This window comes from Chiloscyllium plagiosum, chromosome 39 (assembly GCF_004010195.1).
Source record: "Chiloscyllium plagiosum isolate BGI_BamShark_2017 chromosome 39, ASM401019v2, whole genome shotgun sequence".
Taxonomy (NCBI): Eukaryota; Metazoa; Chordata; class Chondrichthyes; order Orectolobiformes; family Hemiscylliidae; genus Chiloscyllium; species Chiloscyllium plagiosum.
The window spans coordinates 468,333-484,964 of record NC_057748.1 but is presented as its reverse complement, the minus strand read 5'-3'; the positions used below and the strand labels follow the sequence as shown (position 1 = coordinate 484,964).

General features: G+C 42.1%; 1 protein-coding gene across 3 annotated transcripts in view; it reads right to left on the bottom strand.

Moving 5' to 3' along the window:
• The window catches only part of si:dkeyp-118h9.7 (sacsin), a 99,705-nt gene that overhangs the window by 65,493 nt on the left and 17,580 nt on the right, over positions 1-16,632 (bottom strand). For all 3 annotated transcript variants that reach the window (XM_043679387.1, XM_043679389.1, XM_043679388.1), the window contains one exon: positions 13,092-13,401. The gene's annotated coding sequence lies outside the window, so the exon portion shown is untranslated. The remainder of the gene's footprint in view (positions 1-13,091; positions 13,402-16,632) is intronic.

Below are 16,632 nucleotides of genomic sequence, written 5' to 3'. Positions count from 1 at the left end.
CCTAGAGGCATGGCATTCATCCACAAACTCCATCAACAAACACATCGACCTGGACCCAATATACCAACCACTACAGTGGACAGCTGAAACTGACAACTGGAAGCGGCAGGGACAGACCACTATAAACACCGGAGAAAACATCAAAGAAGCGCTTCGCAGGAAGCTCCCAAGCACTGATGATGTCGCCTTAGCCAGGGGATGAAACGTTTGCAACAAAAACTTCCAGCTCGGGGAACAGAACCACAGCAACGAGCACCCGAGCTACAAATCTTCGCACAAACTTATACCCATCAGCTCATTATATAAGGATTACAGGACACACATTAAAGGTTTGGGAAGATTCAAAGGAGAACTTTTATGCAGCAAATGGGATTCGGATGGAATACAATACTCACACACAATGCAAATGTCCAAGTCCTGATGAATTGACTAATTCAAACAGAGTTAGGTGTTACAATGACTGAGATTACCATCTGAATACCCACCTGTAGTATCCTGTAATACAAGTTTATAAAATCCATCACTGTCAGTTCAGGTTAGAAACTCACACCATCCCCTCCTCCTGGCCCAGGATGACTGGACACATTACCCCTTGTGGAGGTCAGCAGTTAGTTCAGGGGGAAATCTATGTGGGTTTCTAGGAGTTTCCACCTTGGGACTTCATGTGACTGAACAGGGCAGATCTTTCATAGATGGACAGAATGAGCCAAGAGTCAGTGAGATGTGGAGAGCAGGATTTCCTTCCTTTTCTTTCCTTCCGTGTTGCCGCTGTGCCTCATCAATAAAGATGGGGTACTGGGCTAATGGTCGGATACTTGGTAGTGTGGATGAGCAGAGGGATCTTGGTGTCCATGTACACAGATCTCTGAAAGTTGCCACCCAGGTAAATAGTGCGGTGAGGAAGGCATATGGCGTACTGGCTTTTATTGGTAGAGGAATTGAGTTCCGGAGTCCTGAGGTCATGATGCAGTTGTATAAGACTCTGGTGCGGCCGCATCTGGAATATTGTGTGCAGTTTTGGTTGCCATACTATAGGAAGGATGTGGAGGCACTGGAACGGGTGCAGAGGAGGTTTACCAGGATGTTGCCTGGTATGGAAGGAAGATCGTATGAGGATAGACTGAGACACTTGGGGCTGTTTTCATTAGAGAAAAGAAGGTTTAGGGGTGACTTGATTGAGGTGTACAAGATGATTAGGGGGTTAGATAGGGTTGACAGTGTGAACCTTTTCCCGCGTATGGAGTCGGGTATTACAAGGGGGCATAGCTTTAAATTAAGGGGGGGTAGATATAGGACTGAAGTTAGGGGTAGGTTCTTCACTCAGCGAGTCGTAAGTTCATGGAATGCCCTGCCAGTAGCAGTGGTGGACTCTCCCTCTTTATGGGCATTTAAGCGGGCATTGGATAGGTATATGGAGGATAGTGGGTTAGTATAGGTTAGGTGGGCTTGGATTGGCGCAACATCGAGGGCCAAAGGGCCTGTACTGCGCTGTATTCTTCTTCTTCTTCTTCTTCTATGTTCTAAGCTGAGGAGTACTAATTTAATTACACATGATTAATTAAGCAATAACTTTACAGACTTAACCATCTAAAGTTGGCCCAGGTTCAAAAGGAGATTGAACGTGGGCTCAATTGAAGTTGTAGTGACTGGAACGCACCCATAATAATGGTACCAAAACCAGTTGGTACCCAACAATGAATAGGAAGGGTTTAGAGGGATATAGGCCAACTACTGGCAAATGGGACTAAATAATTTAGGATATCTAGTCAGCATGGATGAGTTGGACCAAAAGGTCCATTTCTGTGCTTATAATTTCTATGACTCTAATTATGCGAAGACTATCTCAAAGTCAATGCAGTTTCAAAATCTGATTCATATCTTATTCCACATTGAGAAGATTGTATTAAGAAAGTGGGACAAGCAACTTATATTTCAAAGTTGAACTTACTCAAAGGTTACTTTATCCAAAAGAATGAAGATAATTTTGGATTTCATGACACTGAATGGACTATACAAGTTTAAAGTCATGCCATTTAGTATGAAAAATGTGCAAGCCACATTTCAAAGACTAACCAATAAAGAAGTCATGATGGGATGTGGTGAACATCGATCCCCTGGTAATGTTTAGTCACACATGGAAGGAACATTTGCAACATATTTTGGGATCATACTGAATTTTAGCAGTGTGGTTTCTCCTCTGACTGACTAAATTGAAGAAGTGCAGAAAGAGGACTGTCAGAAGGCATTTGATAGCCTGAAAGCTGTGTTAACTACTGCCCCAGAGTTAGCCATTCCCAATTTTGTAATGGGATTGAATGTAGCTATCGATGCAAGTGATGTGTGTGCTGGTGCTGTACTCTTCCATGAAGATGATGCGAAAATAGAAAGACCTATTGGGTATTTTTCCACAAAACTGAATAATCATCAACAGAAATATTCCACAATTAAGAAGGAGAACTTGAGCTTGGTGTTGGCATTGCAGCATTTCAATATTTATATTGTCTGTAATGTGTTTGAGACAATTGTATATACTGATCATAACCCTTTAAAGTTTTGGAAGAAATTTAAGGAGACAAATTCCAGACTGTTTAGATGAAGGTTATTATTGCAGCCATTCAATTTGAAAATTATTTACGTGGCAGGATAATTGCTGATGTGTTGTTGCGACTTTGATGAATAAGAACAAAGGCGTTCGGTGGCGGAATAAAAGACTGCAGGACTTAATGTTTGCAGGCTTAGAGTTAATGTAATGTATATGTACTGTAGTGTACTGGTAACATAAGACTAAGGGTTTGTAAAAATGAAGCCATCTTTGTATATTGATGGTTCATTTCGTTTAAGGGGGAGGCATAATGATGATGTGGCTTTATGAATTATTTTGTCCTGTTGTTTTTTGAAGAGCAGTATTAAGGCAGAGGTGGAGAGCAGTCTACCAAAGCCACTACAGTAAACAGCTTATGATGCGTTGGGCTTTTTTAAATGTTGGAACAATAGACACAGCCTGAATGGGTGGGGTTGAGCCCTCATAGAGCCAGCAGTATTAGTTGTTTTCAGTAGCAGTTGTTGCTGAGGTCTCAACAGGGCTGAAAAGCAGTGAATCTCTCCCCATCACAACTCTTTCTCTCTCTCTCTGAGTTTTGTCTGAATGTGTTTCCTTCTAGGCTGCTGGAATTGCATGTGAGACAAATCCATTTCCTGAATTTGCCTTTTGCCAACGGTGTGTTTGTGGGATTTTACTAGATTGGAATGGTTACTGTTTGGTCGTAAAATAATCTATTAGAGTCAGAGTCATGGACATGTACAGCACGGAAAAAGACCCATCGGTCCAACTCGTCCATGCTGACCAGATATCCTAAATTGATCCAGCCCCATTTGTCAGCACCTGGCACATATGCCTCTAAATCCTTCCTATTCATATACATATCCAGATGTCTTTTAAATGTTGGAATTGTCCCAGCCTCCACCACTTTCTCTGGCAGCTCATTTCATACATGCACCACCCTCTGCGTGAAAAATTGTCCCTTTTAAATTTTTTCCCTCTCATCCTAAACCTATGCCCTCTAGTTGTATTCTGCTAACTTTTCCAAACGATTTAAGTTATTCCAAGCCCCTCTTTTTTTTGTTAGATTTAACCATAGTATTTCAATAAATTGTGTTTTGCTTGAAGTTGCATAGCTTGAACAATTGAATTCCATCTGGAACACAGCACTTCTCATTTATCTTTAAAATAAGAAAAAGTTAGAGTGTAGGCTACCTTATTATATTTTGAAGAGGTCTGGTCTGATCCATAACACCTACTCTGTCTAATTAGTTAGTTGCTATACCTTGATAAGGTATTCGGGTGGTTACAATTCGGATTTCCCTTTCTGAATCTCAGACTATTGCACTGTGGGAGAAGTACTGCCTGCAGTAGGGATAGATGTTTCTGATTGCCATTGCATGACAATTCAGAATACTTAGGTACCAGATAATAGGGACTTTACTGTAAAGATAAATTGCTTTGCGAATGACTCTCATAAGAATGATGAACTATTTGTGGCTAACTAGTAATGTTAAAGATTGCATAAAATTGAATGATGGGAATTTTTTTGCAAGTACAGTAACTAAGAGAAACGATAAAAGCAAACAGGCTCAAATCCCATTATGGCAGTCTTTGGAATTTATGTCAGATCATTTAACAAATCTAAAAATGAAAACTAGTCTCCGTTATGGTAATCATGAAGATATCAGCAGATATCTTAAAAACAAATCTAATTGCTAACACCCTGTAGAAATCTGCTCTCCTTGCCTAGTCTGGTCTCCACTTGACTCCAAACCCACAGCGATGAGGTCAACCCTTCACCAGCCTCTGGAAGCGGCCCACTAAGCCACTCAAGGGCAATGGGGAAGGACAAAAACTTATCTTTACCAGCACTTCCCAAGTCCCATGAAAGAATAAAGAGGAAAAGATCTGACATAAACAAAATATTAGAAGACATTGTTAAATAAGTAGATTGTTAAGGAAGTAGTCTCATATAATTTAGAGAACTTTAATCAAAAGGAAGTTGTTAACTTGCATTAAACACCTGTATCATAGCCTGTCGTTGAATAATTGCACAGTCCTTTCCCTCCCTTCCCCATCCCCTCAGTTTAACTTTTACCTCAGTATCTTTCATAAATTGGAATGTAAATGGGGGTATCTCGCTGGCTTGATTATGTTTCTCGATCATTGTAATACTGAGTGTTTGTAACCTGTGTTCTCTCCTTTACCTTTCACTGGGGATCATAGCTGCGCTCGGTCTGCAAAGACTCACTAACCGTTTACCAGAGGAAAGCAGCCGCGCGCCAGGATTCAGAACCGTTAGAGTTTGAACCGGGCTCGGGCCCGGACCCAGCCCCGCCCCCGCACGAGAAGCCCCGCCCTCGCCGCGAGCTTCGCCCCCGCACGGAAAGCCTCGCCCTCGCCGCGAGCCCCGCCCTCACTGGGTGAGCGACTGCAACACAAACCCCGCCCACTACAGTCTTCCCTCCCCCTCCCCCTCCCCCAACCCCTGGTGATCGTTGGAGTTTGAAATGCTCCTGTTTTCCCGCCTGCATCGGGGGCTGGGCCGATGCTGCAGGTGAGATATTTGGACAAAGACAAGAATTTTCCAAATTACCCCCTCAACAAAGACTCCGCTTTATCTTCTGGAATTAGACATTTTTGTTACTCCAGCAGTAAAGCAGTGAACTCCTTGTACTCGAGCGGAGATTTTGAGATTAACCTTCATTTGAGGTTTCGTCTCAGTGATCCAGTTTGTGAACCTACCATGTTGGCATTTTACCTATCTAAAATCAAACAGCTCTCTCCTCGGATGGAGGAACGAGATGCTTCACAAAATTCTCCGCCAATTGTTGGAAAAATTATGTGTTGACCTGGCCTCCAAAACAAAAATCTTTGACGCCTTTAATGGCTTCAATTCCTCCTGCCACAAATTGATGCCATGGATTATCCTTCAGGACAATCAGACTGGCAAATGGTGGGCAGCTGATACTGTGGAGAAGTGTTTATTGGACTTCATTTTCTACTTTCTGATATTTAAATGTTTCTAAAAATATCCTCACATTATAAAGGCTAATATATCACACGATTATCACAATCCTTATAAGCATACAGGGAGAAAGTTATGAACTTACTTAGAATTTCACAGGTACTCCTTGCTCTGTGACCTAAGCTTTTAAACTGTTGGGTGGATACAGTCTGGAACCAAAGATTTGTTTAGAATTTTCTCTCCTGTTACATCACAAAGTACCATCTGTGTTAAATTTAATGGGTCCAATAGTGAGGCAAAATGATGTAATGTTCATCAGTAAAGGTAATTTGCCTTGGAAACATGTCTTTATTTAGAACATAGTTCAAACTTTATTGCTGGAACAGCACAGCAGGTCAGGCAGCATCCAGGGAACAGGAGATTCGACGTTTCGAGCACAGGCCCTTCTTCAGGAATGATATTTAGAACATACAATATCATAAAACAGGAATGCTGAAATGGCTCCAGGGGGGTTTAGGGATGGGGGAGACTTACCCATTTTTACTGTTTACTTTTTTCAATCTGCCAAAAAGTTAGAATTAAAATTGTTAACTTCATCAGTCTGTCTGCAGAAGCTGGATGACAGTGAGTTCAGCATTTGCTGTTTTAGACACTGAGAAATCTCCGACAGAGCTGGAGTTGCATGGCCCTGGGTTTAAGTTATAAAGGAATCTTGCCCTGTTGCAGGCAGGCCCCCCATGTATTGATACCAGTTTCCAGTTTGATAAATGGGGAAAGTTAACTGCAGGAAGGGCATCCGGCTGAAAAGCCACCAGCCAAATCCAGCATGGTTTTACAAAGTGGGAAAATCTGAATCAAGAGTTATTGAGAAGTCCCCTCTCATTTGCAAGGGTTATTTTTATATTTGTGACCACCTATTACTTAGGTTAAGCAATTTGAGGACTTCCTGGTATATCTGCTACCAGGCCAAATTTTATGAAGCCCATCATGTTGGACAGGATGACAACTTACATGTCATAATGTTCAAGTGACCCCAGCACATCAGTTTGTAATGCCTCCTGACTCTTCACTTCTCTGTGAAACTAAATATTTGATTTGTTTTTCCATTTATTATTTGACACGGCTTAAGGGGAAATCTCAATCCTTGATGTTTGTTGTGACCACCTCCTATATGCATTACCCAACATTTGTAACCAGATTAAAATTTATAAGAAACAAATCAATCTATCAAACTGCTCCCAGACTCTCAAAAGGATTTTCTGTTGCTGTGCCATTTGTAACTACATCAGTTTATTACTAGACACCCTGTTTAAGGAGGAACAAAAGTATTCAAAGGTAGAAGACAGGGTAGTGATGGAGGATTGTTTTTCAGACTGGAGGCCTGTGACCAGTGGAGTGCCACAAGGATCCATGCTGGGTCCATTACTTTTCATCATTTATATAAATGATTTAGATGTGAGCATAAAAGGTATAGTTAGTAAGTTTGCTGATGACACTAAAATTGGAGGTGGAATGGACAGCAAAGAAGGTCATCTTTGATTACAACAGGATCTTGATCAGATGGGCCAATGGACTGAGAAGTGGCAGATGGAATTAATCTAGATAAATGTGAGGTGCTGCACTTTGGGAAAGCAAATCTTAGCAGGACTTATGCACTTAATGGTAAGGTCCTAGGGAGTGTTGCTGAACAAACAGACCTTGGAGTGCAGGTTCATAGCTCCTTGAAAGTGGAGTCACAGGTAGATAGGATAGTGAAGAAGGCATTTGGTATGCTTTCCTTTATTGGTCAGAGTATTGAGTACAAGAGTTGGGAGGTCATATTGCGGCCGTACAGGACATTGATTAGGCCACTTTTGGAATATTGTGTGCAGTTCTGGTCTCCTTCCTATCGAAAAGATGTTGTGAAACTTGAAAGGATTCAGAAAAGATTTATAAGGATGTTGCCAGGGTTGGAGGATTTGAGCTATAGGGAAAGGTTGAATAGGCTAGGGCTGTTTACCCTTGAGCATTGGAGGCTTATAGACGTTTATAAAATCATGATGGGCATGGATAGGGTAAATAGACAAAGTCTTTTCCCTGGAGTGGGGGTGTCCAGATGTAGAGGGCAGAGGTTTAGGGTGAGAGGGGAAAGATATAAAAGAGACCTAAGAGGCAATGTTTTCACTCAGAGGATGGTACGTGTATGGAATGAGTTGTCAGAGGAAGTGGTGGAGGCTAGTACAATTGCAACATTTAAAAGACATCTGGATGGGTAAATGAATAGGAAGGGTTTGGAGGAATATGGGCCAGGTGCTGGCAGGTGGGACTAGTTTGGGTTAGGATATCTGGTTGGCATGGACGAGTTGGACCGAGGGGGTCTGTTTCCGTGCTGTACATCTCTATGACTCTATGTGTCTCACTGTGAAGACCATAATTTATTGATCATCCCTAAAGGCCTTGACAAGATAGTGGTTGGAATCAATATTGTGCAGGGTGACTGACCGAGCTATTGGGAGGGATTTCCAGGATTATCCATCCATCAGTCCATCAATCTACTACGTCTAATGTCAAAGCTTAGAAGTCTCTCACATTTTAAAAAAAATTTTTCAATTCTTGTAACCAAAGCAAGTAATTTAATAATTCCTGAGATTGTACTTCATTTATCACCTTGTTGCACATTCATTTGGGTACAGTACATTTGGCCTCTTCATCTAATTATTTATCATCTAATAGATTGCAACTAGCTAAGGCTCGAGCACTTATCCTTATGGCACTTCACTAATTACAGCCAGCTAACTTTAAATTTCTCATTTGTCTCTATTTTCTGCTTCCTGTCTGTTAAACGATCTCAATGCATGCTAATTTAGAAACTCCCAACTCCATGATCTGATATTGGTGGCACATTAGTACAACTTTTGGAATTTCAAGTATACTAAATCCACTAGCTCCCCATTATCCATCCTATCAGTTATGTCCTCCAAATATTCTCTCTGATTTGTAAAGTATGATTTTTATTCCCTTTTAACTTTGTATGGTCATACTGTAACTTTCTAAGTGCATTGTTAAGACTTCCTTAATAATAGGTCCCAGCCATGTCTCAATGACTAACATGTGGCAAATTTGTTTTTAGTTGTTTAATTGTTTTCTCTCTCTCTCCTCTCCCTTCCTTAAATAATGTTGTTACATTTTCAAACTTCCAATTTGCTGGGACTGTAGGATTTAAGGACATTTGAAAAATCGTAACCAATGCATCCAGTATTTCTGCAACAAACTCTTTGAGAATCCTGGGGTGTCAGGTCAGGTCCTGAGGGTTTGTCAGCTTTTAGTCCCTTAAGAACAAAGAAAATCTAAAATTAAGAGTCTAATGATGACCATGAATCCATTGTCAATTGTCAGGAAAAACCCATCTGGTTCACTGATGTCTTTAGGAAAGGAAACTGCCAACCATACCTGGTCTGGCTTACTTTTGATTCTAGACCCACAGCAATATAACTGACTCTTAACTGCCCTCTGGGCAATTTGGAATGGGCAATAAATGCTGCCTTGCCAGCAATGCTCTCATCCTGTGAATGAATAAATAAATAAAAACTATCTCCAATATTTTTAATCTACTGATATCAATCACTAAGTTCCTCACTCTTTGCCCCCTTGGTTAACATCTGCTAAAGTGATTACTTAATGATGCTTCCATGGTTTAGTGTGTATGTACTCCTGAAGTTTAGCTTCAAAAGGTTAGTGTCTCATTTTTAGTTCACTTGGTAATGCTTTTGGTTTATTCTTGTTCTCATACATGCCTTATTGAACCAGAATTGATTTCCTCAGTTAATGATACTGATCGTGAGGGTAACATACTAACTGGTAAGGTTACAGATTGTCGTTGAATCCAATTCTGCCACTGCTGGTGGCTTAGATGGATGCCATCAGTTTCCTCAGGTGGTAAAACTGCGCTAGCATGCTGGAAACATTGCTGGATCTCTTCATCAAAGCTGCTTTGTCTGACAGGATACTCCTAGACATTGGTCAGAGTTCTGTAAAGCCTCCCCATGGACCTTAATTATCAAGGGTTCTCTCCAACCAAACCAGGTTGATGGAGGACCTTTATCTTATAGATGTTTAGGATGAGAGTCATGCTCTTCTATGTCTCCATAAAGATGTTGACAACAGTCTGGAATCCTATGAGACTGCACATACGCAAGCATCATCTGCACGTCAATGACATTGTTGTGGTGACTTTGGCTTGAAGGCGGCAGAAGTTGAATTATTTCCTGTGGTTCTGTAAGTTAGCTCCACTCCAGTGGGGAGCATGTTGGTAATGATGTGAAGCATTGCAGCATGATGGATTGAGAACAGTGTTGGGGCTGTGATGCAGCTCTGCTTGATACCAGTCTGAATGGGGAATGGGTTGGTGGTGGAGCCATTTGTTATTACCACAACTTCCATGTTATCGTGGAGCAGGTGAAGGATACTGACAAATCTCATGGTGCAACCAAAGCAGAAAAGAATGCTCCATAATGCTTCCTGATCGATGGTGTCAAAGGCCTTTGTAGGAAGACCATGTACAGGAGTAGGTTCTTTTCTCTGCATTTCTCCTGCTTCTGTCGTGCGGTGTAAATCATGCAAGTTGTGCCCCTCCATGGCCAAAATCCACACTGCAATTCCAGCAGGAATTCCTCAGCAACAGGAACAAGATGGTTCGGGAGGACCTTGGCAATGACTTTTCCAGTTGTTGACAGCAGGGAGATTCCCCTGTAGTTACCACAGATGGACCGACGATGACACCAAATTTATAGTTTACAGAACTGTGGTGGTTTCTGTCCTCCTATATGGCTGCGAGACGTGGACTATCTATAGCAGACACCTCAAGGCACTAGAGCAGTACCACCTGAAAGCTGCCTGTGCAGGATTCTGCGATCTGCTGGGAAGAAAAATGCACCAACAATAGCATTGTCGAATAGGCCAACATCCCCAACATCGAGCCCCTGACCACCCTTGGGCTGTGATGGACTGGGCATGACCAACAGGAGACTCCTCATGCAGGTGCTCTATTCCCAGCTCCAAAACGGCAGGCGAGCCCCAGTTAGACAGAGGAAGTGTTTCAGTGATACCCTCGAGGCCTCACTGGCAAAGTGCAGCATTCCCACAGGCACCTGGTAATCACTAGTCATTGCAAAGTAGAGAAGGAGTATCCGGGAAAGTGTTGAGCACCTCAAGACATCCCATTGGGAAAAAGGAGGAGCCAGGCGATAACAGTGTAAGGCGTGTGCTACTACGCCAATCTCAACCCACCCCTTCCACAACCATCTTTTGCCCGAAGTGTAACAGAGCCTGCGGAAGGCACAATGGTCTCCACAGCCACCTACGGACTCGCCCTGAGAGCGGAAGAGATTCATCCTTGTATTCAAGGGATTGCTAATGAGAATAATGATCTATGGATGACAACTTTTGCTAGCTCTGTTCTGAATTTAACTTGTTTAGAATGTTGGTGCTATATTACAAAGCCACAGTGAGAGCCCTTATTTTGAAGAAAGGACTTTGTCTCCAAGATGACTGCTCAGTGTTGATTCCTGCAACTGCTGTCAGTAACAGATGTAATTGTAACAGGTACATTTATGAGGATGAGGTTGAATAGGTTTTGAACCATTGTTGGTTCCTTCAGCCCCACTACAGTCCTAGTCTGGCAGGTTTTTCAGGATTTGACCATCTTGGTTACCAACAATATTATTCACACACTTCTGATTTTGAATGTTGAAGTTACCCACCCAGACTACATTCCTTGCCGTTGCTACCCTCAATGCTTCCTCCAAGTGTTGTTCAACATTGTTATGGACCAGACCAAACTCCTTGAAAATATAACAAGGAGATAGCCTAGACCTTTTTAAAATGTTATTTAAAGGCAAATGTAACGTGCTATGTTCCTTATGTGATTCAATTGATCTACCACTAGGCTTTAAGCAAAGCATGCTTTATTTTTACAACATAGTTAAAATACAAACAAAAAAAGAAAAATCAGCATAACTAACTCTATTGAAATACTTAATAAATAATGTATTATGTAAATAATAATTATCAACTGTTCCAATATATCAGCATCCCATAAGCACACCCTTGGCAAAGGCAAATTCAGCAAAACAGAATTTCCTCTCATACTATCTCTTTTCCAGTACAGGCGAAATGAACATTGAAAGCAACAATCTAGCAGCAGAGAGAGAACTTAAGGTTTTTGTTGCAGCAGAGAGAGAGCTGTATCTATCAGCTTCAACAGCCAGCTCCAAACCACAACTGAAAGTAAAACTAAAACCCGGGTCTGTGTGAGCCTAACTCCACCAACTCATGCTTCTTTTGTCTAACTTAAAAAAAAACTCAGGGAGCTCAAAGCTATTTACCCACTGCTTCTGAAGCAGACATTCCATCATCACTGTGGCAATACCCCTCTAACAAGAGTAACAACACAGGACAAATCTCTCTTAAAGGCATAGCAAAATCACAAACATGGAGAAGTACTGATTAGTTATCTTAAGTGTAGAGGCTGTTGATACATGATAATCAGCAGGGGTTTTATTGCCCATTCATGGCCTGATGCAATAAAACTAGCCTTCCAGCCTGCTTGATCCCTTTTAATTTGCCTACCAGCACAAAGGTCCACAGCAGACACCATTTCCCTAGCCCTAAATGCATCCCTGGAACACCTGGATAATAAGGATAACTACATCAGGCTTCTACACATTGACAATAGCTCTGTCTTCAACAGTATAATCCCAACCAAACTAATCTCCCAACTCTGAGACCTGGGTCTCTACATTGGAATTTTGACTTCCTGATCCACAGAGTGCAATCAATGAACATATGCAACAAAACACCATCTCCACAACAATCCTCAAAATCCACCCAACTCTCCAATCTATCTATATTCTGCTGTATTCTCTGACAGTCCCCTTCACTATCTGCTTTTCCATTAATCTTGGTGTCATCTGCAAACTTGCTAATCGGACCACATAGACCTTCCTCCAGATCATTTATGTATATCACAAACAACAGTGATCACAGCACGGATCCCTGTGGAACACCAATGGTCACAGGTCTCCATTTGGAGAAACTCGCTTCCACTACTAACTCTCTGTCTCCTGTTGCCCAGCCAGTTCTTTATCCATCTAGTACACCTGGCTAGTACACCTGGATCCGATATGGCTTAAATTTCTCAACCAGCCTACTATAGGGAACCTTATCAAATGCCTTACTGAATCCATGTACATGACATCTTCATCCCTTCCCTCATCAATCAACTTTGTCACTTCCTCAAAGAATTTTAATAAGTTGATAAGATAGGACCTTCCCTGCACAAAACTATGATGCCTATCACTGATAAGCCCATTTTTTTCCAAATGGGAATAGATCCTATCCCGCAGTGTCTTCTCCAGCAGCTCCCCTACCACTGACGTCAGGCTCACCAGTCTATAATTACCTGGAGTATCCCTGCTACCCTTCTTAAACAAGGGAACATTAGCATTTTTTCAGTCCTCCAGGACCTTGCCAGTGTTCAAAGATGCTGCAAAGATATCTGTTAGGGAAAGATATCCTCTCGGGAAAGAAATCTGCCATTCTCACCTGGTCTGGCCGACGTGACTATAGGCCCACAGCAATGTAGTAAACTCTCAATTGCCCTCTGGGCAGTCAGGTGTGGGCAATGAATGCTGGCCAAGCCAGCAACGCCCACATCCTATGAATGAACAAAAAAAAGTTTAGACTGACGAAATAAGAGTTTTCCTATTTTATATCTTGCAAAATGCTTTTTTCAGAAAATGCTGGGAGTATTTCCGGATTAGCAGCGACGTGACATGAGCTGCACTCCACCTTCCTTGCCCTCGCAACCCATTTCAAATTTCTGGAGCTTGAGAGTCCACAGAGTGTCACGCATCTGACAACATGAAAACAAATAAGGTTATCTCTGAAATCATTTTATAATAATTAATATTAAAATACTCGCAATCTGCAACGGAGGAAATCGTTTTGGACATGTAACTTTGCCAGGACTGGAAATAAACACAAATGATTGGAAAGAAACATCTTCCGTACCAGAAACAATTCGCGGAGTTGACAAACTATCAATAGGAATATGCTGATAAACTAAATATATCCAGAGCCCCTGAGGCAGCAATAATCCTACCAGAGGGGAAAGATTTCTGAGTATGACAATAACCTTGAGAATTTTGAAACACTTTGGATGAAATCAAGAATGGGGTAAAATATTAATATATTAAAAGTTGTTCATTTGTATAATGATATTAATGACATTTCTAGTATTCGTTGAAAGATTAAAATAAATAATTGAAAGCAGAATTTGCATATTGTTAGTTTCCAGTCAAACAGTATGCAGTCCCATCAGGTTTCACATGTGGGTTAGAGTTATTGAACATATTGCGCATTGCACAGTCAGTTACCTCCCATTACATCTCCACCCCCCACTGCAAAGCCAATCGGCTGCTTCCCTGCATCTCCACCCTCCCCACCCCCACTGCAAAGCCAATCGGCTGCTTCTCTGCATCTCCACCCCCCCATTACAAAGCCAATCACGGCTGCCTCCCTACTTCACCGCTACCCTCCCCCACCAGCACTGCAAAGCCATTCGGTAGCCTCCTTGTATCTCCATCCCCGTTACAAACTCAGTTTGTTGTCCTGTTTTTGCATCTGTACGGTTCTATGTGGCCGACTTTTGTACACCAAGTAAAGAGAAACGCAGCCAGATTGGAAGACCTCAATAGGTCTGGCAGTATCTGTGGAGACTAAGTAGGGCTAACGTTCCAGACCAGTGACCCTTTTTCAGAACTGATAGCAAGGAAATGTATTTATTTAGAGAACGGGTAGAAGGGATTGTTGAAAGGAGTGAGCTGATAGGTTAGGGTTTGTGGTTTTGGAGCCCAAAAAGAGGGAGAAAATATCAAATGGCTTGTTGGTAGTAAGTCAGAAAGAGAAACTACATAGATGATAAGTAGGGGCTGTGAGTACTCATAGAATCCCTACAGTGTGGGAACAGGACGCTTGGCCCAACAACTCCATACTGACCCTTCAAAGAGTAATCCCCCAGACCCATTTCCCTACAATTCTACATTTACCCCTAATAATGCACCTAACTTACACATCCCTGAACACTAGCATGGCCAACTCACCTAACCTACACATTTTGGACTGGGGGAGGAAACCCACACAGACAGCTGGAATCAAACCTGGATCCCTGGGGCTGTAAGGCCACAAGTGCTCACCACTGAGCCACTATGCCAAGTAGTTGAGAAGCATGACAGCACATGAAATGTGGGGATAGGTTAAATACATGGAAGATTGGGTTCATGCTCTAAAATTGTTAAACTTGTCACCAAGCAAAAGAGGAAGCTTGCAATAAGCCTCGCTGGAGAACTGCAGCAGGCCTGAGTCAGACATGTTGGTATGGAAACATGATGGTATGTTGAAATGGCAAGCAACTGGAAACTCAGGATCATTTTATGGATGGAGTGTAGGTGTTCCACAGAGTGGTTACTCCAATGTAGAGACTGCATTGCAAGTGGTGAATACAGTAAACTAGACAGCAATACAGGACATTGGTTAGGCCACTTTTGGAGTACTGGGTGCAATTCTGGTCTCCCTGCTATAGGAAGGGATGTTATGAAACTTGAAAGGGTTCAGAAAAGAGTTGCAAGGATGTTGCCTGGGTTGGAGGGTTTGAGCTATAGGGAGAGGTTAATAGAGTGGGGCTATTTTCACTGGAGCATCGAAGGCTGAGGGATGACCTTATAGAGATGTATAAAATCATGAGGGGCATGGGTAGGATAAAAAGACAAATTCTTTTCACTGGGGTGGGGGAGACCAAAACTTGAGCGCATAGGTTTAAGGTGAGAGGGGAAAGATTTAAAAAGGATCCAAGAGCAATGTTTTCATGTAGACAATGGTGTGTGCATGGAATGAACTGCCAGAGGAACTGGTGGAGGCTGGTACAATTACAACATTTAAAAGTATCTGGATGGGTATCTGAATAGGAAGGGTTACAGGAATATGGGCCAAATGTTGGCAAATGGGACTAGATTTATCTAGGATATCTGGCCAGCATGGAAGAGTTGGACTGAAGGATGCTGTACATCTCTATGATTCTAAGTGTAAGTAAATCACTGATTCACTGATCTGGGGCCTTAGATAGTGAGGAGGGAGGGGTAATTGCAATCTGCAATAGCACAGGAAGGTACATCAAATATTGCAATCACAGCTCTCCATCAATACTGACCCTTTGACAGAATAGCATTCCCTTAGTACTGACTCTCTGGCAATACAGCAATCCAACAAGACAATGATTACAGTATCATAAGTTTAGGTTGGCTATGGGGGAAAAAATCCAGAGTAAAAATAATTAATTGGGGATAGTATTCTGCTACCTAGGTACTTTTTTCTGCAAAAGCTCTGTTTGGTTGTGCTCTCCCTGGTTGATTTAAGAATATAATACGACCACTAGGTTATTTGGAACCTGAAAGTTACTTTGACATTCAGAAAGATCATGACTGACCTAATTGTGGCCTTAACTTCACTTTCCTGCTCGAATTCTATATTCCTTGATTCCTTTAATGACCAAATATCTGTTGATTTTATTCTTGATTATACTTAACATCTAAGCATTCACAGCTCTATAGGGTAGAAAGTTCAGAAGATCGATAACCCTAAACCTAAACAGTTGGTGCTTTATTCTAAGTGTAAGATTAATTCATCTTTCTACACTTTCCAGCCAGAGAAACTGTCTCTAAGATCTACTTGGAGGAGAAAGTGAGGGCTGCAGATGCTGGAGATCAGAGCTGAAAATGTGTTGCTGGAAAAGTGCAGCAGGTCAGGCAGCATCCAAGGAACAGGAGAATCGATGTTTCGGGCATAAGCCCTTCTTCAGGAATGAGGAAAGTGTGTCCAGCAGGCTAAGATAAAAGGTAGGGAGGAGGGACTTGGGGGAGGGGCATTGGAAATGCGATAGGTGGAGGGAGGTCAAGGTGAGGGTGATAGGCCGGAGTGGGGTGGGGGGGGAGAGGTCAGGAAGATGATTGCAGGTTAGGAAGGCAGTTTCCTCATTTCCCCTCCTTTCCTCATTTCCTAATTTCTCCAGTTTCCTCATTTCCCCTCCCCC